Source organism: Schistocerca piceifrons, chromosome 3 (genome assembly GCF_021461385.2).
Source record: "Schistocerca piceifrons isolate TAMUIC-IGC-003096 chromosome 3, iqSchPice1.1, whole genome shotgun sequence".
NCBI classification, from domain to species: domain Eukaryota; kingdom Metazoa; phylum Arthropoda; class Insecta; order Orthoptera; family Acrididae; genus Schistocerca; species Schistocerca piceifrons.
In genome coordinates, this window is record NC_060140.1 from 770,908,890 (window position 1) to 770,933,379 (window position 24,490).

The 24,490-nt window shown below is 43.6% G+C and overlaps 8 non-coding genes across 8 annotated transcripts; all 8 read left to right on the plus strand.

The window, feature by feature from the left end:
- Positions 1-2,113: 2,113 nt before the first annotated feature.
- Positions 2,114-2,195, plus strand: Trnas-cga. Its single transcript has one exon. It is a non-coding gene; the product is annotated as a tRNA-Ser (tRNA).
- A 657-nt stretch (positions 2,196-2,852) lies between these two features.
- Trnas-uga lies at positions 2,853-2,934 on the plus strand. The gene has a single exon. It is a non-coding gene; the product is annotated as a tRNA-Ser (tRNA).
- A 6,637-nt stretch (positions 2,935-9,571) lies between these two features.
- Trnaf-gaa lies at positions 9,572-9,644 on the plus strand. Its single transcript has one exon. It is a non-coding gene; the product is annotated as a tRNA-Phe (tRNA).
- Positions 9,645-10,183: 539 nt separating this feature from the next.
- On the plus strand, positions 10,184-10,256 carry Trnak-uuu. The gene has a single exon. It is a non-coding gene; the product is annotated as a tRNA-Lys (tRNA).
- A 6,192-nt stretch (positions 10,257-16,448) lies between these two features.
- Positions 16,449-16,530, plus strand: Trnas-cga. Its single transcript has one exon. It is a non-coding gene; the product is annotated as a tRNA-Ser (tRNA).
- A 7,028-nt stretch (positions 16,531-23,558) lies between these two features.
- Trnaf-gaa lies at positions 23,559-23,631 on the plus strand. Its single transcript has one exon. It is a non-coding gene; the product is annotated as a tRNA-Phe (tRNA).
- Positions 23,632-24,170: 539 nt separating this feature from the next.
- On the plus strand, positions 24,171-24,243 carry Trnak-uuu. Its single transcript has one exon. It is a non-coding gene; the product is annotated as a tRNA-Lys (tRNA).
- A 123-nt stretch (positions 24,244-24,366) lies between these two features.
- On the plus strand, positions 24,367-24,448 carry Trnas-cga. Its single transcript has one exon. It is a non-coding gene; the product is annotated as a tRNA-Ser (tRNA).
- Positions 24,449-24,490: the final 42 nt, after the last annotated feature.

The window sequence follows — 24,490 nt, forward strand, 5'->3', positions numbered from 1 at the left end:
TTCCTACCACAGTATCCATATATGAACTTCATATAGGTCTCATCATTGCTAGTATTTCAGTTCCACACTTCCTTCCACACTGATTCTTCCAGATGATGCTCTTAAACTCAAACCTATTCTTCATCACTACTTGGTTGTGATCTGAGTCTGTATCTACTCTTGGGCACGCCTTACAATCCAGTATCTGATTTAAGATTATCTGCATAACCGTGATGCAATCCAACTGGAATCTTCCCTTGTCTCCATGTGTTTTCCAACTATATATATCTCCCATTTGCAATTCTTGAACAGAGTATTTGCTATTACCAACTGCAATTCATTGTAGTAATCAAGTAGCCTTTCTCCTCTCTCATTCCCACTTCCAAGCCTATATTCTCGCATAACCCTTTTTTCTGTTCCTTCCGATACAATCTCATTCCAGTCCCCCATTATTATTAGAGATTCATCTCCCTCTACATGCTGAATTTCGAGTTCAGTATCCTCATATACTTCTTATATTTCTTCATTTTCTGCTTGCAACATTGGCATGTATATCTGAAGCTGGTGGTGGTTTGCTATCAGATCTTATGAGCAGAACCCCATCACTGAACTGTTCACAGTGCTTCACTCTCTGCCCTACTTTCCTATTCATAATGAATCCTACTCTGATTATAACATTTTCTACTGATATAACCTAACATTTGCCTCACCAGAAATCCACATTTTCTTTCCATTTCACTTCACTGACCCTTGCTCACTATACCTAGATTGAGTCTTAGCATTTCCTTTTTTTCTAGTTTTACTGCTACATGCAAATTTCTGAAATTCTATGCTCTGACTCATAAAATGTTATCCCTTTGTAGAATATTCCATCTTTGTCCCATGGTCAGTTACCCCTCGACAGCCTGCTTGTGAAGGTCCAGATGGGGGCTACTCTGGAATCTTTTGACAATGGAGAAATCATCATGACAGTTTATAATTACAGGACACATGTCCTGTGGATATTTATGATGTGCCTTAATGTGGTGACTCCATTGTGTTGTGCATCTTCATGTCTGCAGCTTATGGCTTATTCTTTCAGCTTCTAAAGGCTGTTCTCCATCCCAGGGGCAAGGAGTGCCTTGGACCTCTGTTCACTCCTCTGCTCTCTTTGGAAAGATCACAGACGGAACAAGGGTGACTTCTTATGCTGATAACCACCATTGCTGATGACCTTTATTCAAAATTTAAGTAACGGCTGGAATATTTTGAGTACTTGTCAAAAGGTTGTAAATGTGAAAGAGATTTTGAAAAACCATCAAGTTTGGGGTATATTATTTAATGGTAAGACACAGATTTCAAAATAATATTATAAACTACAAAACTTTTCCAGGGGCAAATGTGCTCTGACCATAATTTGGTTATGGACTGCAGATTAAAACTGAAGAAGTTGTAGAAAAGTGTGAAATTAAGGAGAATGAGAGAACCAGAGGAGGTTGAGAGTTTCAAATCCATAATGAAGGACAGTGGACTGAATTAGGGGAATGGAATACAATACATAACAAGTAGCTAGTTTTGAGAAATAAAATAGTGACAGCTGCAGAGGACAAAATAGGAAAGAAGACAAGGCCCTTTAGGAGCTGTTGGATAATATGCAAGATATTGAATTCGATCAAAGCTGCCAAAAGGGAATTAAGGAGTTGTTGAGACACAGACAGAAACAATAAAATGCTACTGTACGTTGAAGCTTTCGGCAAAAAGGTTTTCTGAAGTAGAAAACACCCACCCAAGCATAAGCACAACTCTATACACACATGACCACTGTATCAACCACTGATGGCTGGACTGCTGGACTGTGAACTCCCACAGCACCTTAAGGGATAGGCAGTCAGTGAGTAGTATGGATAAAGAGGAGACTGGGAAGGGAAGGGAGAGTAATAGCAGAGTAGGAGTATGGAGGTTGTTGTGCTGCTTAAAGGGATGGGGGGGGGGGGGGGGGGATGGATGATCAGGCTGACAGGTGCAGTCAGGAGGTTTGAGTGGGGGAAGGGTGGCAGGGGAAAGGAATGTGGAAAAGGAGAGAAGTGGCTATGAAAAAACAACCAGTGGATGTAATAGCAGCAGTTTCACTTGTCTGGAGATACTTACGCCACTGGCAGTTGTGGCCGAGTAGTTAAGGCGTCTGACTCGAAATCAGATTCCCTGTGGGAGCGTAGGTTCGAATCCTACTGGCTGCGTGCGATTTTGCGTAAAGAGGAGCAAACATTTTCGCACACATGTGACATGTGTGGGCGAATGCGGGTGCAAACCAGTGACGCCATTCTCAACAAGACGAAAATTTCCGTTTTAAGAATACTGAGTTCTCGCGATGACCGCTATCGGTTCACCTCACACTGACGCTGGTACTGCAGCACAGATGTGCTCGAAAGTGATGGAGAGAGCGAACATTTCAGATTCTTTTTAAGAATCGCAATTTCAATCATTCGAGTGCGGCAAAAGCAGTGGTGCAGCGTTTCTTTTCTTAAGATCTCGCAGCTGCTTGGAGGTATGTCCATCGTTCTAAGGCGCCAGAAAACTAGCGTCAGCGGTGCGTCAGTGGGAAGTCGGTGAAGTCGCCATTGGAGCCATAAGCCAGTAATTACGACATGCGAATCACTCACACACCACGCAGCTGTACGATAATGCTCGTGCGTGGGCCCGCATAGCTGAGTCGGTAGAGCGTTAGGTTTTCAACCAAAGGGTCCTGGGTTCAAGTCCCTGTCTGGGCGAAAATTACTACACTTTCGTAGCGGCTAATGGAAACCCTATAGAAAAGAGTGAGGCCACGCCGTTTCGTGCCATCAGATTGCTTCTGAAGATGCGGTTTCACTTGTCGGGAGTCGCTTCCGCCACCGGCAGTCGTGGCCGAGTGGTTAAGGCGTCTGACTTGAAATCAGATTCCCTCTGGGAGCGTAGGTTCGAGTCCTGCCGGCTGCGAAAATTTTCTCGCTCTCAAAAGGCGGACGTTCAGCTGCATCCTAGCAGTTGCGTCACTACTAAACACGTGGGTCACCAGCAATGTGCAGTGTTATTTGATCCAGGGCGCAGCGTTACAGTCGCGCCCAGAAGCCGCAGCTCATCTCCGCGTCTCACAGCCGTCCACCAGGTGTTAGTACAAGTGTCGCCTCACTGGGCAGTGCGGATGTGTCCATTTTAGCTTGCAGACGATGACGTGTAGCAATTAATGAGCTAACGCAGGTGGCAGTTCCGTTTCAGCCGCGCTCGCGAGTGGCCGCTGTTAACTGTTGCGCTGCACTTCAGTGTTTACATCGCTGTACGTGTGCTTCGCCGAGTGCCGTCCGTCCGTTAATCTCCGTGTTCGTTCCTGTTCCTTGTGATCTGATCGCTCTTTCTGGTCTTGCTGCTGCTACTTGGAATTTCGGTTGTTTAACCGAAATTGCTTCGCTGGATTAACCATGGCTACAAACCTCGGGAAGAATACTCTGGTATTTGCTTTTGACAAAGAATCCCGTCCTGTTCAGCCGACATCCCTGGAAATAGATGACTGGATTACACAGGTAATTGGTCTAAATTCTGAAACCGTTCATACCTGGCAACTGGATCAGGAAAAATACTGTGTTTTTGTCAAGTTAATCAGTGCTTCGACTGTTGATAAAGTGTTACGAAAGTGGGGCTATGAAGTAGATTTTGTGCATAGAAATGGTTATAAAAGTAAGTTTTCCATCTATAGAGCGGACATTCATTACAAAACCGTTCGTGTCTTGAATCTCCCCATTGAAATTGAAAATGATAAGATTAAGGAAGCTCTTTTAAACTATGGAGACGTTAAATCAATTGCAAATGAAAGATGGTCGCCTCGCTTTAAACTGCAGTGTTTTAACGGGGTCCGCTGTGTAGAGATGGACGTTAAGACGAATATTCCGTCTCACATAACTGTTTGTGGGTATAAGGCACAAATTGTTTATACAGGTCAGGAAGCTACATGTCATATATGTAACGAAACCGGCCACTTCAGACAGGAATGTCCGCGGCGAACTGTTGTGCTTAAAAGTAATTTGATACAGCGTCAGAAGCTTACCTTAAATGATCTGTTACCAAAGAATAGCCCGGAACAACTGGTTGAGGATGTTAACGCAGCGGGACAAGCTGATGTCTCCCTTCACGATAACAGTCAATTTCCCCCGTTAACAAAAAAAGGAAACCCCGTTGCCACTACTCGTGAAACTGAAATGCAACCGAAAAAACGACCTCTGGAGATAACTGATAGTTGTTCAGAGGACGAGCTGTCTTGTCCCACTCCCTCACTTCGCAAGCAAAAACAGTGCGATGAGAAGGCAGAGGAACCTGAAGGCAAAATGCGAATGGAAACTAATGAACAGAAAGATAATACACATACGGTACCAGAAAATGAAAGGGGTGTAAGCAGCATTAATTTGCAAGAAACAACAGGTGCAGTAGCCGATTGCAAAGATCAGAATCTATCTGTTAATAAACAAATTCAGGGAGAGGATGCAAAACTGCAGTCTCCATTTGTTTCCCTCGATCAGAAAGTGAGTGAAATTAATAAAGAACGAGGAAGTGGTGGCCAAACTGAAATCACGGTCAACACCTCAGGACAGGCGCCGGCAACCGAAATTGCTAAAGCGTCTGCTGCTGCTCCAGATAAGCCGCGAAGTAAAATACCGACGCAACCAAATGAGAATGTAGCTCGTAACCAAGGGAAGGGAAAATCCAGTAGGGGCGACCCAAGCCCAAAGAATGTTCAGTCCGAAACGGTCGTACACGAATCACTGGAGGAAAAATCAGAAAGTTTACCAGGAAATCAGTCCGCTTGCGGTACAAGAGAAAACATCAGAAGTAGAAAAAAAACGGGACAGTAACTAATAAACTGATTGAAGTGTTATTCCATGTTCAGCCTTCCGAGAAAACTGTTACAGCTTAACTGAACCCTGAACCACAGTAAACTAAATTAGTTCAACAAAACAACTACATAGTGACAGCACAATGACGCAATCTTATTCTGTCACCACTATAAACATAAATAAAATCACGACCAGTTTGAAATTATCGGCCCTTAAGGAATTTTTGTACGAATCCGCGACTGATATTGCCCTGTTACAAGAAGTTCTAATTTCGGATTTGGTAATTCCCGGTTTTGTCAGTTACATAAATGTGTCTCCCGAAACAAGTGTTGGAACAGCTATTTTGGTAAGGGAAGGGATTACAGTAAGCGAGGTGGAACGACTGGAATCCGGAAGGGGAATAGGACTAAATATCTATGATGTGACTATCATCAACTTGTACGCCCCTTCAGGAAGTTCTCATCGAGCTGACAGATCACGTTTCTTCAAAGATGACTTGATATACTTGTTAAGGAAATCTCCAAGACAGTTATTACTTGGAGGTGATTTTAATTGTGTTTTAAATCGAAAAGATCAGTTACCTAATTTTAATTTCTCAGGTGAACTAAAACAACTAGTTACTGGTTTAGAGTTAAAGGATATATGGGAAATCAAATACCCCTCCACTGTTGAGTTCACTTATGTCACGGCAACATCACGTAGCAGGATTGATAGACTATATATTTCTAAAAATCTTGTAACTTCCGTGACAAAAGTAGAAACCATTCCTACGTACTTTTCAGACCATTCAAGTGTCTTAGCTTGCATAAATCTAACAAGACAGCCGGTTCGCCGATTCAAGAATCAGTGGAATTTGAACACTTCCTTGTTAGTTAATCATGATTTAGAAGATCTGATTAAAGAAACATGGGCAATATGCCTGCGAGCCCGTAGTAGATATGCCACTGCTATTGACTGGTGGGTTAAAATGGCAAAGCCAAAGTTGAGGAAAGTTCTAATTCAATACAATGCCCAGAGCGCAAGGGAAATGAAATGCACTATAGAGTATTACTATTCCGTTTTGAGAGATCTATATGATCAAGTCTCAGCAGGTTCCTCACTTCGGATAGCAGACATAAAAAAAGTCAAAGCCAAGTTACTTAATATCAAGAGAAGTCAAATGGAAGGGTTGAAAATAAAATCGAAGGCAAATTCGGTGTCAGCAGATGAAACTGCTTCCCTATATCATTTAGTGAAGCATACGAAAAACTGGAGAAGGACTTTTATTGAAGAAATTCGAACAAAAAACGGCACGATTCTCAGAACCCAGCAGTATATCATGGACGAGATTTATCGCTATTATTGCGAGCTATATTCTGTACATCAAAGTAGTGATGCTTCCTTGGAAGAATTCCTTGACATCCTAGCCCCACAGCTGACAGAAGATGACAACGAAAATTTTCTCGAGGTTGCCAGTGAAGAAGACGTGTATGAGACTCTGTGCGCCTCGCCACCAAAAAAATCCCCAGGACCGGATGGTCTGCCAGCAGAGTTTTACATCCGTTACTGGCCAATAGTAGGTGCGAAACTCACGGACAATGTAAATGAGGTTATTCAGGGTAAAATGATTCCGGCTGAGTTTAAGGAGAGTAAAATTGTTCTGGTGCCAAAAAATAATGGAAACAAAGACTTAAATAATTTTCGTCCAATTTCACTGCTGAATTCTGATTATAAATTAATAGCTAGAATAATAAACAAGAGAATTTCATGCCTTACAGATAAAATTATTAGTCAACATCAGAATTGTGCGCAAGGCAGAACCATTTTTCAAAATCTAGCGGAATTCAGGGATATCATTGCAATAACTTCTGTAACAAACATAAAGTGTGCTTTATTGTTTTTAGATTTTTATAAGGCGTTGGATGTAGTAAACCATGAATATCTTCTACACACTTTGAAGAAAATAGGTTTCAACGATAGGGTTATACAGTTGATTAAGAACATAGCAACTGGAATAAATGCTAAAATGGCGGTGAATTGTCAACAATCCAGGCCGATGCAAATACAACGAGGTGTTCCTCAAGGAAGTCCTCTGTCCATGTCGCTTTTCGCAATTTCACTGGAACCTTTCCTCCGACATGTCCATGTTACATTAAAAGGCTTAACATTATCAGGAAACAAAACAGTTATAAGAGCCTATGCTGACGATATAGGGGTCATTATAAGGAATAATGACGAGGTAACCACGCTAGCAACAGTGATTGATTCGTACTGTAGAGCATCTGGAGCCAATGCAAACGGAAAAAAAAGTAAGATGTTAAATCTCAGAGGTTTTGATAATATCAACGTCGAGTGGGCAAAATTAGTCCGACAACATAAAACACTTGGGATCACCCTGACAGCATGCCCTATGAAAATGACTGCTTTAAATTGGAAAGTAGCAGCAGATAAAGTGCAAGGAGCCATTGTAGAGAATTTAACTCGATATATGAACCAAGTTCAAAGAACACAGTATATCAACTCATGCATCCTTGCTAAGGCTTATTATACTGCCCAGCTGTTTCCAATACCGAGAATGATAGCGGGAGAATAATGTCCAAAATCACAAAATTTTTGTGGAGAGGTGAAGTGTTCAGAGTACCTGCTAAAGTAGCCACTTTAGATCCTAAAAATGGTGGACTAGGATTAACTGATATAACGGATAAAGCCTCTGCTCTTTTTATCAAAAGGCAAGTTAATTTAATAAGAGACTCGCGAGAAATCATAACCAGCCAACTTTTCGAGATCATTAAACCTCCAAGCCTGCTTCCCCCGATTGACGAGCAGAATATCAACAGTCGCTTACAGCACGTGAGGATTTTCTATGTTGAGTTTAGTTGTCAGTGTCGAACTCAGGCAGTCCCGACACTTAACATCGAGAGCCATAATGCGGGAACGAAAGAAAAGCGAAGGAAGAAACAAAATAGAACGACAGTTTCCAAACATTGAGTGGACTGAGATTTGGAAAAACATTAGTTCTAATGTGCTCACGTCTAATATAAAAACGTCATGGTACAAGACAGTTAACAACATAGTTAGCACCAATGAAAGACTGCACGCAATCGGACTCTGTGAAACAAATTTATGTCAACAATGCCATCTAGTTGACACAGTAATTCATAGATATACTTGCAGTGGTCACATGAATAGTTGGAAGTGGATCCGGGAGCAAATAGCTCTGATTACAAGAACATCCCCTGAGTATATATCGCTGTCATTGATACACAGGCCTGAAGCACGCTATTTCCCAGAAGCAAAAATTAACGCTGTGTACTGGTTGCTGGGAAATTTTGTTAACTACGTCCTTAACAAATTAGGATCCGATAGCATCATAGAGTTCAAGGTACATATGCTGTGTGAGTTCCACAAAATTAGAAGCTATTCGAATCACAAGAAAAATTTCGGTAATATGCTAAAAATTGTATTTGAAAGAATGGGCATTGGTTAATGTAAAAAAGAAGACTGTGTTGACAGTGATGTATTGTAGTTACCTTAAGGATACTATTTTTAAGATTTTACAGTATATTTATGATGTGTGCTTTCTCTATTTCAGAGAGTAGTTTTTTGAAATTTATAAGCTAATGTACAGAACTTATGTGACATTGAGATTGTGTGTCTAATAGTGCCATACACAAAACATGAAAGGTGCATTATTGGCTTATACTAGAAATTTCGAAATAGACAGTTTTTATAGAAATCTCCTTATCGATTGGTTAAAACCATATTCAATGGCTGGCACATTGCGCTGTTCATTTTTGCAGTGAAAAAACTGATTATATAGATCTGATCACTTCAAATACTTAGATTCACTTAATGTCCAGAAAGTGTAGTTGGAAGGCTAGTCAACTTTATTATATATCTCCTTTCCGCCATTCTCAAGTATTTATGTTTAATTTAATTCTTCTGGTGATTTAGTCAGCAACACAATCTTCTGTTGTCTTTCCTTAATGTCAGCGCAATTGAAATGATCAAACCGCTTTGTTTAAATAACTTCATGTATGTATAACTTAGTATGTATTTGCAATGTGTAACATTGTTTTTTTTAATAAAGGTTTTATAAAAAAAAAAAAAAAAAGTGGTTAAGGCGTCTGACTTGAAATCAGATTCCCTCTGGGAGCGTAGGTTCGAGTCCTGCCGGCTGCGAAAATTTTCTCGCTCTCAAAAGGCGGACGTTCAGCTGCATCCTAGCAGTTGCGTCACTACTAAACACGTGGGTCACCAGCAATGTGCAGTGTTATTTGATCCAGGGCGCAGCGTTACAGTCGCGCCCAGAAGCCGCAGCTCATCTCCGCGTCTCACAGCCGTCCACCAGGTGTTAGTACAAGTGTCGCCTCACTGGGCAGTGCCGATGTGTCCATTTTAGCTTGCAGACGATGACGTGTAGCAATTTATGAGCTAACGCAGGTGGAATGTTTTACCGTGCGTATCTGCTAGATACTGCCTCTCATACGGTGGAGAGGCTCACTCCTTCTCGTGTCTCGTTCTCTGCACACGAGTTGCCCCTGGCATCGATGTAGCACGGGTTTGCTAGCGTCAGCGAAGTCAATATTACACGAATCGAGTCGACATGTTTGCTTGTTACGATGACGGAAGCAGAAGAAATGTGTGTGGAACTTCACTGCATCGCCTGCTCGCCTTTCAGCGCCCCTGTGTCTTATCAGACGAAGGTGACTGTGAAACTGGCAACGAGGCAGACGTGAACGAACACATGCAAATGGCCACCTTGAACGTCAGCCGAAATAGCTCAGTTGGGAGAGCGTTAGACTGAAGATCTAAACGTCCCTGGTTCGATCCCGGGTTTCGGCAGGTCTTCATTTTGATGCGACGCCAATGGAATTACTCTGCGTTTGTGATAATGCAACTACCGCTGACAACAAAAATGACTCTCTCCTGTAGCTGTTCTGGTTGCCTAGTGCATGCCGTAAGAGGAACTCACTAGACAACTAACTCCCTTAGAAGCAAAAGAATTAAAAATATCCTACCGACTGCATTCCTTTTTCTGTGTCAGGTGGTGAAGAACGTCTTCAACGGAACCGTGAAATGAGCGAAAACGTGGGAAACATTGCATTCGAAATGCTTGTGAATTTTCCAATTGCCCACTGAGTGTCGACAAAACACGTAAATTCTCTGCTCCAACGTATGAGACGTAACAACTGGTGCAATTTGTTGTTGCATCATGTGCCAGCAGTCTTCGATAGTGTGTTACGAGCTTAGCGCGATAAGTTTGTAGACAGCATTTAGGCGACGTTTTATTAGTAACGGCCCCATACAGCGATTGCACAACAGTAAAGGACATGAGTCAATGTATAGTTGTGCATCGTGGGAGGTTTCACAGCGTCGTGTGAGCCCGGATAGCTCAGTCGGTAGAGCATTAGGCGTTTAAGCTGAGGGTCCAGGGTTCAAGTCCCTGTCCAGGTGGAGATTTTAATACTTTGGTAGCGATTCGTCTGGTAGCGCTGGAAACGTTACGGAAAATAATGCAGCTACGCCGTTTTCTGACACCACAGTGCTTTAAACGGTAGCAGTTGCACCAGTTCCGCTTTAGACGCCGTGCAGTGTGGACGTGCCTAGTCTTCCGCTCCGCCGTAGCGTTACGTATAGTGGACTATCGTTTTTGTTTACGTGTTGTGTTGCAACTTCTGTGAGTGTTTCTCCGTCGTTGTTTCGTACCTTGTGTTACTTTCTGTCCTTATTTCAGTGTTTTTTGTGTAGCGGTTTCGACCGCATATTTTGAAAATGTCGTCCCAGGTTATTCCTCGTCAGGCTACAGTTAGTTTTGCTTTTGACAAGTCAACCCGCCATGTGCAACCTAGTTCTCTTGAGATTCATGATTGGTTGGTAGATACCTTTGGTGTTCATTCGGATCAGGTGCACACTGCTTATTTTGATACCGAACTGTATGTTTTCTTTGTTAAGTTTATGGACCCACTTCAGGTTGATAAAATTCTTTCTAAATATGGTCATCAAGTTCTCTTTCGGCATCGGGATGATTCTGTAAGTACCGTGCTGCTTTCCAATGCTTCCATCACGTATACCAATGTTCGTGTTTACAACCTTCCACCGGAGGTGGATAATGTCTATCTTAAGGAGGGTCTACAGAAGTATGGTGATGTAAAGAGCATTCGCCTTGAACGCTGGTCAAGCCAACATCGCCTGCAATGTTACAGTGGTATTCGTTCAGTCGAAATGCACGTTAAGCAGAATATTCCATCTCACCTGCAGATCGGTGGATATCGTGTCCATGTAACATATAGTGGTCAGGTGGGCACCTGTTTTTTGTGCAATGAAAGTGGTCACGTGCGTACCGACTGTCCGCGGAGAGTTTTTGTTTTAAAAAATTCTCTCGAACAGCGTCGCAAGTTAACGGTCGCTGACCTCGTTGCAGGTGGTTCTGCTCTTGGTGTAGCACAGTCCAGTGGTAGTAGCGCCCCTCCACAGGTTTTGCGCACCCCTGATACAGAATTTCCTCCTTTGCGTGCTAAATCTGATGTTGTTCCGTCTGTCCCTCAGGTGGGTGTGCCACTTTTGAATAATAAGAGGCGTCGCCCACACGATGGAAATAGTACGGATGAGGATCTCCCTGAGATGCCCCAGTCCGAGCGACCGGCATCCTCCGAGCCACTGTGTACTGTAGCTGCTCCCTGCCCTCCTGAGGTAGCGGTTCCGGTGGCGGCTGCTGGCGCCCCTCCGGCCTCCGACGCAGCTTCTCTCGAGTCGGGTCGTCGGTCGGGCCTGTTGGCGCCGTCTTCCGAACCGACTTCGATGTCACAACAAGTGGAGCCGCGACAACTTCCTGCTTCGCTGCCCCATACCTCTGCCAGCGGAGCTGCTCCGCTTCCTTCCAACTCTGCGGCCTCGGACCTTCCTGCTCACGTTTCGCCTCCATGCAGTCCATATTTGCCGGAAGCTAGTGCAGGTGTTGACCATTCCGTTTTGTCGGATGTTTCCCCCGCGACCCCGGATCCCGCATGTGGACCGGCGCGGGTGGTGTCGGATACAGAACTTGACCCTCCTACGTCACCGGCGGCTGAAGTTTCCTTGCCCGTCAGTCGACGCAAGTTACGCGTTCAGCCGAACGTTAATGCTGTTCGTAAAAAACCGAAACGTAAGGGATCCGCGGAACGGGGTAGCAGTCCCCCTCCCTCGGATGCCTCCGTCACCCCTGCTATGGACTGTGACGCTGGTGCGTCGGTGTAGGTGATTTGTTTTCTCGCTTTTCTCTCTATGGTTCAAGCATACACCTTTCTTACCTTAAATGTTAACCGTATTGAGTCCGACGTTCGCATTGCCTCTTTGCGGCAGTTTATTTACGACGCCTGTGCGGACGTAGTGTTTTTGCAGGAAGTGTTGTTTTCTGATCTCTCTCTACCTGGATTTCAAACTGTTTTTAATGTCGCGCCGGAATATTCAACAGGAACTGCTCTTTTTTTTCGAGAGGGCATTCCTATTACTGACATTGAATTCCTTGACTCTGGCCGTGGGATTGGTTGTCGTCTTTTTGATCTCCGCCTCGTTGTTTTGTATGCCCCCTCTGGTTCGGGTCACACTGTGGCTCGATCGCGCTTTTATAAAGAAGAGCTTATTTATCTTTTGCGCCAGAGTCCTCGGAGTCTCCTGCTCGGAGGCGATTTTAATTGTGTTTTACGCCCTGCAGACCAGTCCCCCAATTTTAATTATTGCCGTGATTTACATGACTTAGTTCGTACGATGCATCTGCGTGATGTTTGGGAACACAAATATCCAACCCTGGTGAAATATACGTTTTTTACCGCGTCCTCATGCAGTAGACTGGACAGATTCTATTTATCTGATTTTTTATGTGATAAAATTCTTTCTGTCGATGTTATTCCTACTAGTTTTTCTGACCATTGTGCTTTTACTGCAACTGTAAATCTTAGTCGCCAACCTGCAAAACTTTCTCGTTCCCAGTGGATGTTAAATGTTTCCCACCTTGCCGACAGTGCTATGGATGATGTTATAAGTGGCGTGTGGGAGCGATGTCTTCGCTCTGTCCCGCGATACCCCTCCTTGCTGGTTTGGTGGACTGCGTTTGCCAAGCCCAAGATTCGTCAGACTTTGATTTTCTACTGTGCTGCTAGGACGCGTGATTTTAAGAACACGTATGAATATTACTACTCTGTCCTGCGTGAACTATATGACGCGGCGGGTACCTCTCCACTGCGGATCCATGATGTTCGTCGTATTAAAGCCAAGCTCTTGAGCCTTAAACGACGACAGATGGATGGTCTGCGAGTTAAGTCGAAACCTCACTCTCTTGTTGAAGGTGAACTGACATCCTTGTACCACCTGCTACGGCATCAGACTCGTCGTCGTCGCTCCTTCATCTCTTCTCTTACGGTGGATGATGGGCGACAGCTTATTGCACAGGAGGAAATGGTTCGTGCTCTTCATCAGTATTACACTAGTCTCTATTCTGCCGATGATTCTGGTGAGTCTCTATCGGATGATGTCTTTGGGGATCTAACTGCGACGATCGCGCCTGACGCGAACGGCGAATTTCTCCGGGAGTTCCAGGTAGATGATGTTTTCGATTTTATTGCTCGCTCTCCGTCCAGTAAATCACCGGGTCCAGACGGCCTGCCTAAAGAATTTTATCTCCGTTTTTGGCCTCTTTTGGGTGGCATTTTTACGCAGATTTTAAATGAGATTGTCAGGGGGATGGATGTGCCTACCGATTTTAAAGTAGGGAAAATTGTTTTAATCCCGAAGTCCTCTGGTCGTTTATCTGCTGCCAATCTTCGTCCGCTCACATTGCTGAATTTTGACTATAAGACAGCTGCTAGAGCGCTCAATAGCCGGTTGTCTTCTCTGCTTCGGGGTGTGATTGGTGCACATCAATGTTGTTTTCATGATAGATCTATTCTGACACCAGTAGCCGAATATCGGGATGTTGTCTCGGTTGCGGCGGTTACAAACGTACATTGTGCCTTTGCCTTCCTTGATTTTTATAAGGCTTTTGATCACGTCAGTCATGTGTTTTTAGATCGTGTTTTAGGTACAATAGGTTTTAACGCTTCGTCACGTGGTGTTCTTGGCAATTTGTATAGGGGAATAACAGCTCGGGTGTCAGTCAATGGGCAGCTGACGCCGCCCATTGCTATCCGCCGCGGAGTGCCTCAGGGTAGTCCGCTCTCTATGTCTTTATTCGTATTGTCCCTGGAACCGCTGCTTCGGACTATTGCTCTCAAGCTTCAGGGTATGTCCCTCTCTGGTGGGAAGCTCTCTGTTAAGGCATATGCGGATGATGTCGTTGTTCTCCTCCGTCAACGTGATGATATCCCGTTGTTGAAAGGGGCAGTTGATGCATACTGTCGTGTCTCTGGAGCGCGTCTCAATCAGGGTAAATGTAAGTTCCTTGATATTCGAGGATTTCGCGATGCTGACGTCCCTTGGGCCACTTTTGTCGATCGCCATACGTCCTTGGGGATTATCATTGATCGGTGTCCTCTAAAAATGGCGGCTCTCAATTGGAAATCTGTCACCGAGAAGATACAGGGGGCTCTGATGGTCCATGAGCAGCGCTCTGCTACCATTTTGCAAAAAGTCAGAATTTTAGACACCTACGTTCTATGTAAAGCTTATTATGTTGCTCAGCTGTTCCCACTTCCCATGATGGTGGCGAAAAGGTTGCGCCAATTGTCTAGCAGGTTTATATGGAAGGGCCATCTATTCAAGTTACGTTACGAGGTAATGACGAAACCGCGTCTCTCCGGAGGCTTGGGCCTCTCTGACATTACTCGCAAGGCGTCTGCTTTGTACGTCCGCCGAACGACTCTAATTGTTACGCAAGAAGTGACTTCAATTACATCCAGGCTTTTTACTGTTGTGCGTCCGGCGAGCCTTGCTCCACCTGTCGATGTCGGACGCCTAAATTTTAAGTTGAAACACATTCGGGAATTTTACATTGCGGTGAGTCACCTCGGTGACGTCTTCTTGCGGCGACCGGTGCCAACGACTAAGGGCTTGATTGCCCGCTGGGAGGGGCTGGCCGGTCCCAATCCAATAGAACTGGCGTCTCCATCTGTGTCCTGGAGGAACGTCTGGAAGAACGTTAGTCTGCCGATCCACTCTATGGCCGTGGCGTCCACGTGGTATAGGGTAATAAATAATTTGGTTCCCACCAATGTACGACTGCACCGTATTGGTCTTTCTGACACGGACACCTGTACTCGGTGTGGTCTCCTGGATACCCTTGAACATCGATTCACCTGCTGTGGGCACCTTGCTAATTGGCGTTGGCTCAGGAAACAACTTGCTTTTGTAACTAGGTCTGCTGAAGCCGCTTATACTATTGACATCATCGTCCGGCCCGATTCTTCCTTTTTTCCGCGGACGAAGCTCCATACCGTCATGTGGTTGATTGGCCATTTCGTACATTTTGTCAACAGTTGTCATGAAGAGGATGGACACCTAGCGTTTCGGCAGTACGTGCTTACTGCTTACTGGCAGCGCTTGCGATTGCCAGGCCTCCGAGATGATTTTGCCAATATGCTTAGCCTGACATTTGAAAGAGAGGGTGTTGGCTAAGGTCACCTGTGTGAGCCATTTTCTTTTATACTGTTTCTGGATTTGCCGCCTTTATGTATGTTTCTTCTCTACACCAGGACTGAAGTTTTCGTGTTTTAATCTTTATTTCAGTAAGCAGTCTACATTATATAGTCATGTTTTAGGATTTTAATTTCAGTACTGTACTTCTTTCGAAGTGGCTGTGTGGTGGATATTCTTTAATATTTTTTTCAATAGATATATTCGTTCGAGTGGTAGAGTGTCTGCAAAAAAAAAAAAAAAAAAAAAAGTTGGGAGAGCGTTAGACTGAAGATCTAAACGTCCCTGGTTCGATCCCGGGTTTCGGCAGGTATTCATTTTGATGCGACGCCAATGGAATTACTCTGCGTTTGTGATAATGCAACTACCGCTGACAACAAAAATGACTCTCTCCTGTAGCTGTTCTGGTTGCCTAGTGCATGCCGTAAGAGGAACTCACTAGACAACTAACTCCCTTAGAAGCAAAAGAATTAAAAATATCCTACCGACTGCATTCCTTTTTCTGTGTCAGGTGGTGAAGAACGTCTTCAACGGAACCGTGAAATGAGCGAAAACGTGGGAAACATTGCATTCGAAATGCTTGTGAATTTTCCAATTGCCCAGTGAGTGTCGACAAAACGCGTAAATTCTCTGCTCCAACGTATGAGACGTAACAACTGGTGCAATTTGTTGTTGCATCATGTGCCAGCAGTCTTCGATAGTGTGTTACGAGCTTAGCGCGATAAGTTTGTAGACAGCATTTAGGCGACGTTTTATTAGTAACGGCCCCATACAGCGATTGCACAACAGTAAAGGACATGAGTCAATGTATAGTTGTGCATCGTGGGAGGTTTCACAGCGTCGTGTGAGCCCGGATAGCTAAGTCGGTAGAGCATTAGGCGTTTAAGCTAAGGGTCCAGGGTTCAAGTCCCTGTCCAGGTGGAGATTTTAATACTTTGGTAGCGATTCGTCTGGTAGCGCTGGAAACGTTACGGAAAATAATGCAGCTACGCCGTTTTCTGACACCACAGTGCTTTAAACGGTAGCAGTTGCACCGCGCTAACGGCAGTCGTGGCCGAGTGGTTAAGGCGTCCGACTCGAAATCAGATTCCCTGTGGGAGCGTAGGTTCGAATCCTACCGGCTGCGTGCGATTTTGCGTAAAGAGGAGCAAACATTTTCGCACACATGTGACATGCGTGGGCGAATGCGGGTGCAAACCAGTGACGCCATTCTCAACAAGACGAAAATTTCCGTTTTAAGAATACTGAGTTTTCGCGACGACCGCTGCTTACTGTGGCTATCGGTTCACCTCACACTGACGCTGGTACTGCAGCACAGATGTGCTCGAAAGTGATGGAGAGAGCGAACATTTCAGATTCTTTTTAAGAATCGCAGTTTCAATCATTCGAGTGCGGCAAAAGCAGTGGTGCAGCGTTTCTTTTCTTAAGATCTCGCAGCTGCTTGGAGGTATGTCCATCGTTCTAAGGCGCCAGAAAACTAGCGTCAGCGGTGCGTCAGTGGGAAGTCGGTGAAGTCGCCATTGGAGCCATAAGCCAGTAATTACGACATGCGAATCACTCGCACACCACGCAGCTGTACGATAATGCTCGTGCGTGGGCCCGCATAGCTGAGTCGGTAGAGCGTTAGGTTTTCAACCAAAGGGTCCTGGGTTCAAGTCCCTGTCTGGGCGAAAATTACTACACTTTCGTAGCGGCTAATGGAAACCCTATAGAAAAGAGTGAGGCCACGCCGTTTCGTGCCATCAGATTGCTTCTGAAGATGCGGTTTCACTTGTCGGGAGTCGCTTCCGCCACCGGCAGTCGTGGCCGAGTGGTTAAGGCACATCGCTGTACTTGTGCTTCGCCGAGTGCCGTCTGTCCGTTAATCTCCGTGTTCGTTCCTGTTCCTTGTGATCTGATCGCTCTTTCTGGTCTTGCTGCTGCTACTTGGAATTTCGGTTGTTTAACCGAAATTGCTTCGCTGGATTAACCATGGCTACAAACCTCAGGAAGAATACTCTGGTATTTGCTTTTGACAAAGAATCCCGTCCCGTTCAGCCGACATCCCTGGAAATTGATGACTGGATTACACAGGTAATTGGTCTAAATTCTGAAACCGTTCATACCTGGCAACTGGATCAGGAAAAATACTGTGTTTTTGTCAAGTTAATCAGTGCTTCGACTGTTGATAAAGTGTTACGAAAGTGGGGCTATGAAGTAGATTTTGTGCATAGAAATGGTTATAAAAGTAAGGTTTCCATCTATAGAGCGGACATTCATTACAAAACCGTTCGTGTCTTGAATCTCCCCATTGAAATTGAAAATGATAAGATTAAGGAAGCTCTTTCAAACTACGGAGACGTTAAATCAATTGCAAATGAAAGATGGTCGCCTCGCTTTAAACTGCAGTGTTTTAACGGGGTCCGCTGTGTAGAGATGGACGTTAAGACGAATATTCCGTCTCACATAACTGTTTGTGGGTATAAGGCACAAATTGTTTATACAGGTCAGGAAGCTACATGTCATATATGTAACGAAACCGGCCACTTCAGACAGGAATGTCCGCGGCGAACTGTTGTGCTTAAAAGTAATTTGATACAGCGTCAGAAGCTTACCTTAAATGATCTGTTACCAAAGAATAGCCCGGAACAACTGGTTGAGGATGTTTACGCAGCGGGACAAGCTGATGTCTCCCTTCACGATAACAGTCAATTTCCCCCGTTAACAACAAAAGGAAACCCCGTTGCCACTACTCGTGAAACTGAAATGCAACCGAAAAAACGACCTCTGGAGCTAACTGATAGTTGCTCAGAGGACGAGCTGTCTTGTCCCACTCCCTCACTTCGCAAGCAAAAACAGTGCGATGAGAAGGCAGAGGAACCTGAAGGCAAAATGCGAATGGAAACTAATGAACAGAAAGATAATACACATACGGTACCAGAAAATGAAAGGGGTGTAAGTAGCATTAATTTGCAAGAAACAACAGGTGCAGTAGCCGATTGCAAAGATCAGAATCTATCTGTTAATAAACAACTTCAGGGAGAGGATGCAAAACTGCAGTCTCCATTTGTTTCCCTCGATCAGAAAGTGAGTGAAATTAATAAAGAACGAGGAAGTGGTGTCCAAACTGAAATCACGGTCAACACCTCAGGGCAGGCGCCGGCAACCGAAATTGCGAAAGCGTCTGCTGCTGCTCCAGATAAGCCGCGAAGTAAAATACCGACGCAACCAAATGAGAATGTAGCTCGTAACCAAGGGAAGGGAAAATCCAGTAGGGGCGACCCAAGCCCTAAGAATGTTCAGTCCGAAACGGTCGTACACGAATCACTGGAGGAAAAATCAGAAAGTTTACCAGGAAATCAGTCTGCTTGCGGCACAAGAGAAAACATCAGAAGTAGAAAAAAACGGGACAGTAACTAATAAACTGATTGAAGTGTTATTCCATGTTCAGCCTTCCGAGAAAACTGTTACAGCTTAACTGAACCCTGAACCACAGTAAACTAAATTAGTTCAACAAAACAACTACATAGTGACAGCGCAATGACGCAATCTTATTCTGTCACCACTATAAACATAAATAAAATCACGACCGGTTTGAAATTATCGGTCCTTAAGGAATTTTTGTACGAATCCGCGACTGATATTGCCCTGTTACAAGAAGTTCTAATTTCGGATTTGGTAATTCCCGGTTTTGTCAGTTACATAAATGTGTCTCCCGAAACAAGTGTTGGAACAGCTATTTTGGTAAGGGAAGGGATTACAGTAAGCGAGTTGGAACGACTGGAATCCGGAAGGGGAATAGGACTAAACATCTATGATGTGACTATCATCAACTTGTACGCCCCTTCAGGAAGTTCTCATCGAGCTGACAGGGCACGTTTCTTCAAAGATGACCTGATATACTTGTTAAGGAAATCACCAAGACAGTTATTACTTGGAGGTGATTTTAATTGTGTTTTAAATCGAAAAGATCAGTTACCTAATTTTAATTTCTCAAGTGAACTAAAACAATTAGTTACTTGTTTAGAATTAAAGGATATATGGGAAATCAAATACCCCTCCACTGTTGAGTTCACTTATGTCACGGCAACATCACGTAGCAGGATTGATAGACTATATATTTCTAAAAATCTTGTAACTTCCGTGACAAAAGTAGAAACCGTTCCTACGTACTTTTCAGACCATTCAAGTGTCTTAGCTTGCATAAATCTAACAAGACAGCCGGTTCGCCGATTCAAGAATCAGTGGAATTTGAACACTTCCTTGTTAGTTAATCATGATTTAGAAGATCTGATTAAAGAAACATGGGCAATATGCCTGCGAGCCCGTAGTAGATATGCCACTGCTATTGACTGGTGGGTTAAAATGGCAAAGCCAAAGTTGAGGAAAGTTCTTATTCAATACAGTGCCCAGAGCGCAAGGGAAATGAAATGCACTATAGAGTATTACTATTCTGTTTTGAGAGATCTATATGATCAAGTCTCAGCAGGTTCCTCACTTCGGATAGCAGACATAAAAAAAGTCAAAGCCAAGTTACTTAATATCAAGAGAAGTCAAATGGAAGGGTTGAAGATAAAATCGAAGGCAAATTCGGTGTCAGCAGATGAAACTACTTCCCTATATCATTTAGTGAAGCATACGAAAAACGGGAGAAGGACTTTTATTGAAGAAATTCGAACAAAACACGGCACGATTCTCGGAACCCAGCAGGATATCATGGACGAGATTTATCGCTATTATTGCGAGCTATATTCTGTACATCAAAGTAGTGATACTTCCTTGGAAGAATTCCTTGACATCATAGCCCCACAGCTGACAGAAGATGACAACGAAAATTTTCTCGAGGTTGTCAGTGAAGAAGACGTGTATGAGACTCTGTGCGCCTCGCCACCAAAAAAATCCCCAGGACCGGATGGTCTGCCAGCAGAGTTTTACATCCGTTACTGGCCAATAGTAGGTGCGAAAATTACGGACATTGTAAATGAAGTTATTCAGGGTAAAATGATTCCGGCTGAGTTTAAGGAGAGTAAAATTGTTCTGGTGCCAAAAAATAATGGAAACAAAGATTTAAATAATTTTCGTCCAATTTCACTGCTGAATTCTGATTATAAATTAATAGCTAGAATAATAAACAAGAGAATTTCATGCCTTACAGATAAAATTATTAGTCAACATCAGAACTGTGCGCAAGGCAGAACCATTTTTCAAAATCTAGCGGAATTCAGGGATATTATTGCAATAACTTCTGTAACAAACATAAAGTGTGCTTTATTGTTTTTAGATTTTTATAAGGCGTTCGATGTAGTTAACCATGAATATCTTCTACAGACATTGAAGAAAATAGGTTTCAACGATAGGGTTATCCAGTTGATTAAGAACATAGCAACTGGAATAAATGCTAAAATAGCGGTGAATTGTCAACAATCCAGGCCGATGCAAATACAACGAGGTGTTCCTCAAGGAAGTCCTCTGTCCATGTCGCTCTTCGCAATTTCGCTGGAACCTTTCCTCCGACACGTCCATGCTACATTAAAAGGCTTAACATTATCAGGAAACAAAACAGTTATAAGAGCCTATGCTGACGGTATAGGGGTCATTATAAGGAATAATGACGAGGTAACCACGCTAGCAACAGTGATTGATTCGTACTGTAGAGCATCTGGAGCCAATGCAAACGGAAAAAAAAGTAAGATGTTAAATCTCAGAGGTTTTGCTAATATCAACGTCGAGTGGGCAAAATTAGTCGGACAACATAAAACACTTGGGATCACCCTGACAGCATGCCCTATGAAAATGACGGCTTTAAATTGGAAAGTTGCAGCAGATAAAGTGCAAGGAGCCATTGTAGAGAATTTAACTCGATATATGAACCAAGTTCAACGAACACAGTATATCAACTCATGCATCCTTGCTAAGGCTTATTATACTGCCCAGCTGTTTCCAATACCGAGAATGATAGCGAGAAGAATAATGTCCAAAATCACAAAATTTTTGTGGAGAGGTGAAGTGTTCAGAGTACCTGCTAAAGTAGCCACTTTAGATCCTAAAAATGGTGGACTAGGATTAACTGACATAACGGATAAAGCCTCTGCTCTTTTTATCAAAAGGCAAGTTAATTTAATAAGAGACTCGCGAGAAAGCATAACCAGCCAACTTTTCGAGATCATTAAACCTCCAAGCCTGCTTCCCCCGATTGACGTGCAGAATATCAACAGTCGCTTACAGCACGTGAGGATTTTCTATGTTGAGTTTAGTTATGTCAGTGTCGAACTCAGGCAGTCCCGACACTTAACATCGAGAGCCATAATGCGGGAACGAAAGAAAAGCGAAGGAAGAAACAAAATAGAACGACAGTTTCCAAACATTGAGTGGACTGAGATTTGGAAGAACATTAGTTCTAATGTGCTCACGTCTAACATAAAAACGTCATGGTACAAGACAGTTAACAACATAGTTAGCACCAATGAAAGACTGCACGCAATCGGACTCTGTGAAACAAATTTATGTCAACAATGCCATCTAGTTGACACAGTAATTCATAGATATACTTGCAGTGGTCACATGAATAGTTGGAAGTGGATCCGGGAGCAAATAGCTCTGATTACAAGAACATCCCCTGAGTATATATCGCTGTCATTGATAAACAGGCCTGAAGCACGCTATTTCCCAGAAGCAAAAAATAACGCTGTGTACTGGTTGCTGGGAAATTTTGTTAACTACGTCCTTAACAAATTAGGATCCGATAGCATCATAGAGTTCAAGGTACACATGCTGTGTGAGTTCCACAAAATTAGAAGCTATTCGAATCACAAGAAAAAGTTCGGTAATATGCTAAAAATTGTATTTGAAAGAATGGGCATTGGTTAATATAAAAAAGAAGACTGTGTTGACAGTGATGTATTATAGTTACCTTAAGGATACTATTTAAGATTTTACAGTATATTTATTATGTGTGCTTTCTCTACTTCAGAGAGTAGTTTTATGAAATTTATAAGCTAATGTACAGAACTTATGTGACATTGAGATTGTGTGTCTAATAGTGCCAAACACAAAACATGAAAGGTGCATTATTGGCTTATACTAGAAATTTGGAAACAGACAGTTTTTTATAGAAATTTCCTTATCGATTGGTTAAAACCATAAGATTCTATCCGATAAATGTAATATTCAATGGCTGGCACATTGCCCTGTTCATTTTTGCAGTGAAAGACTGATTATATAGATCTGATCACTTGAAATACTTAGATTCAATTAATGTCCAGAAAGTGTAGTTGGAAGGCTAGTCAACTTTATTATATATCTCCTTTCCGCCATTCTCAAGTATTTATGTTTAATTTAATTCTTTCTGGTGATTTAGTCAGTAACACAATCTTCTGTTGTCTTTCCTTAATGTCAGCGCAATTGAAATGATCAAACCGCTTTGTTTAAATAACTTCATGTATGTATAACTTAGTATGTATTTGCAATGTGTAACATTGTTTTTTTTAATAAAGGTTTTATAAAAAAAAAAAAAAAAAGTGGTTAAGGCGTCTGACTTGAAATCAGATTCCCTCTGGGAGCGTAGGTTCGAGTCCTGCCGGCTGCGAAAATTTTCTCGCTCTCAAAAGGCGGACGTTCAGCTGCATCCTAGCAGTTGCGTCACTACTAAACACGTGGGTCACCAGCAATGTGCAGTGTTATTTGATCCAGGGCGCAGCGTTACAGTCGCGCCCAGAAGCCGCAGCTCATCTCCGCGTCTCACAGCCGTCCACCAGGTGTTAGTACAAGTGTCGCCTCACTGGGCAGTGCAGATGTGTCCATTTTAGCTTGCAGACGATGACGTGTAGCAATTTATGAGCTAACGCAGGTGGAATGTTTTACCGTGCGTATCTGCTAGATACTGCCTCTCATACGGTGGAGAGGCTCACTCCTTCTCGTGTCTCGTTCTCTGCACACGAGTTGCCCCTGGCATCGATATAGCACGGGTTTGCTAGCGTCAGCGAAGTCAATATTACACGAATCGAGTCGACATGTTTGCTTGTTACGATGACGGAAGCAGAAGAAATGTGTGTGGAACTTCACTGCATCGCCTGCTCGCCTTTCAGCGCCCCTGTGTCTTATCAGACGAAGGTGACTGTGAAACTGGCAACGAGGCAGACGTGAACGAACACATGCAAATGGCCGCCTTGAACGTCAGCCGAAATAGCTCAGTTGGGAGAGCGTTAGACTGAAGATCTAAACGTCCCTGGTTCGATCCCGGGTTTCGGCAGGTATTCATTTTGATGCGACGCCAATGGAATTACTCTGCGTTTGTGATAATGCAACTACCGCTGACAACAAAAATGACTCTCTCCTGTAGCTGTTCTGGTTGCCTAGTGCATGCCGTAAGAGGAACTCACTAGACAACTAACTCCCTTAGAAGCAAAAGAATTAAAAATATCCTACCGACTGCATTCCTTTTTCTGTGTCAGGTGGTGAAGAACGTCTTCAACGGAACCGTGAAATGAGCGAAAACGTGGGAAACATTGCATTCGAAATGCTTGTGAATTTTCCAATTGCCCAGTGAGTGTCGACAAAACACGTAAATTCTCTGCTCCAACGTATGAGACGTAACAACTGGTGCAATTTGTTGTTGCATCATGTGCCAGCAGTCTTCGATAGTGTGTTACGAGCTTAGCGCGATAAGTTTGTAGACAGCATTTAGGCGACGTTTTATTAGTAACGGCCCCATACAGCGATTGCACAACAGTAAAGGACATGAGTCAATGTATAGTTGTGCATCGTGGGAGGTTTCACAGCGTCGTGTGAGCCCGGATAGCTCAGTCGGTAGAGCATTAGGCGTTTAAGCTGAGGGTCCAGGGTTCAAGTCCCTGTCCAGGTGGAGATTTTAATACTTTGGTAGCGATTCGTCTGGTAGCGCTGGAAACGTTACGGAAAATAATGCAGCTACGCCGTTTTCTGACACCACAGTGCTTTAAACGGTAGCAGTTGCACCGCGCTAACGGCAGTCGTGGCCGAGTGGTTAAGGCGTCCGACTCGAAATCAGATTCCCTGTGGGAGCGTAGGTTCGAATCCTACCGGCTGCGTGCGATTTTGCGTAAAGAGGAGCAAACATTTTCGCACACATG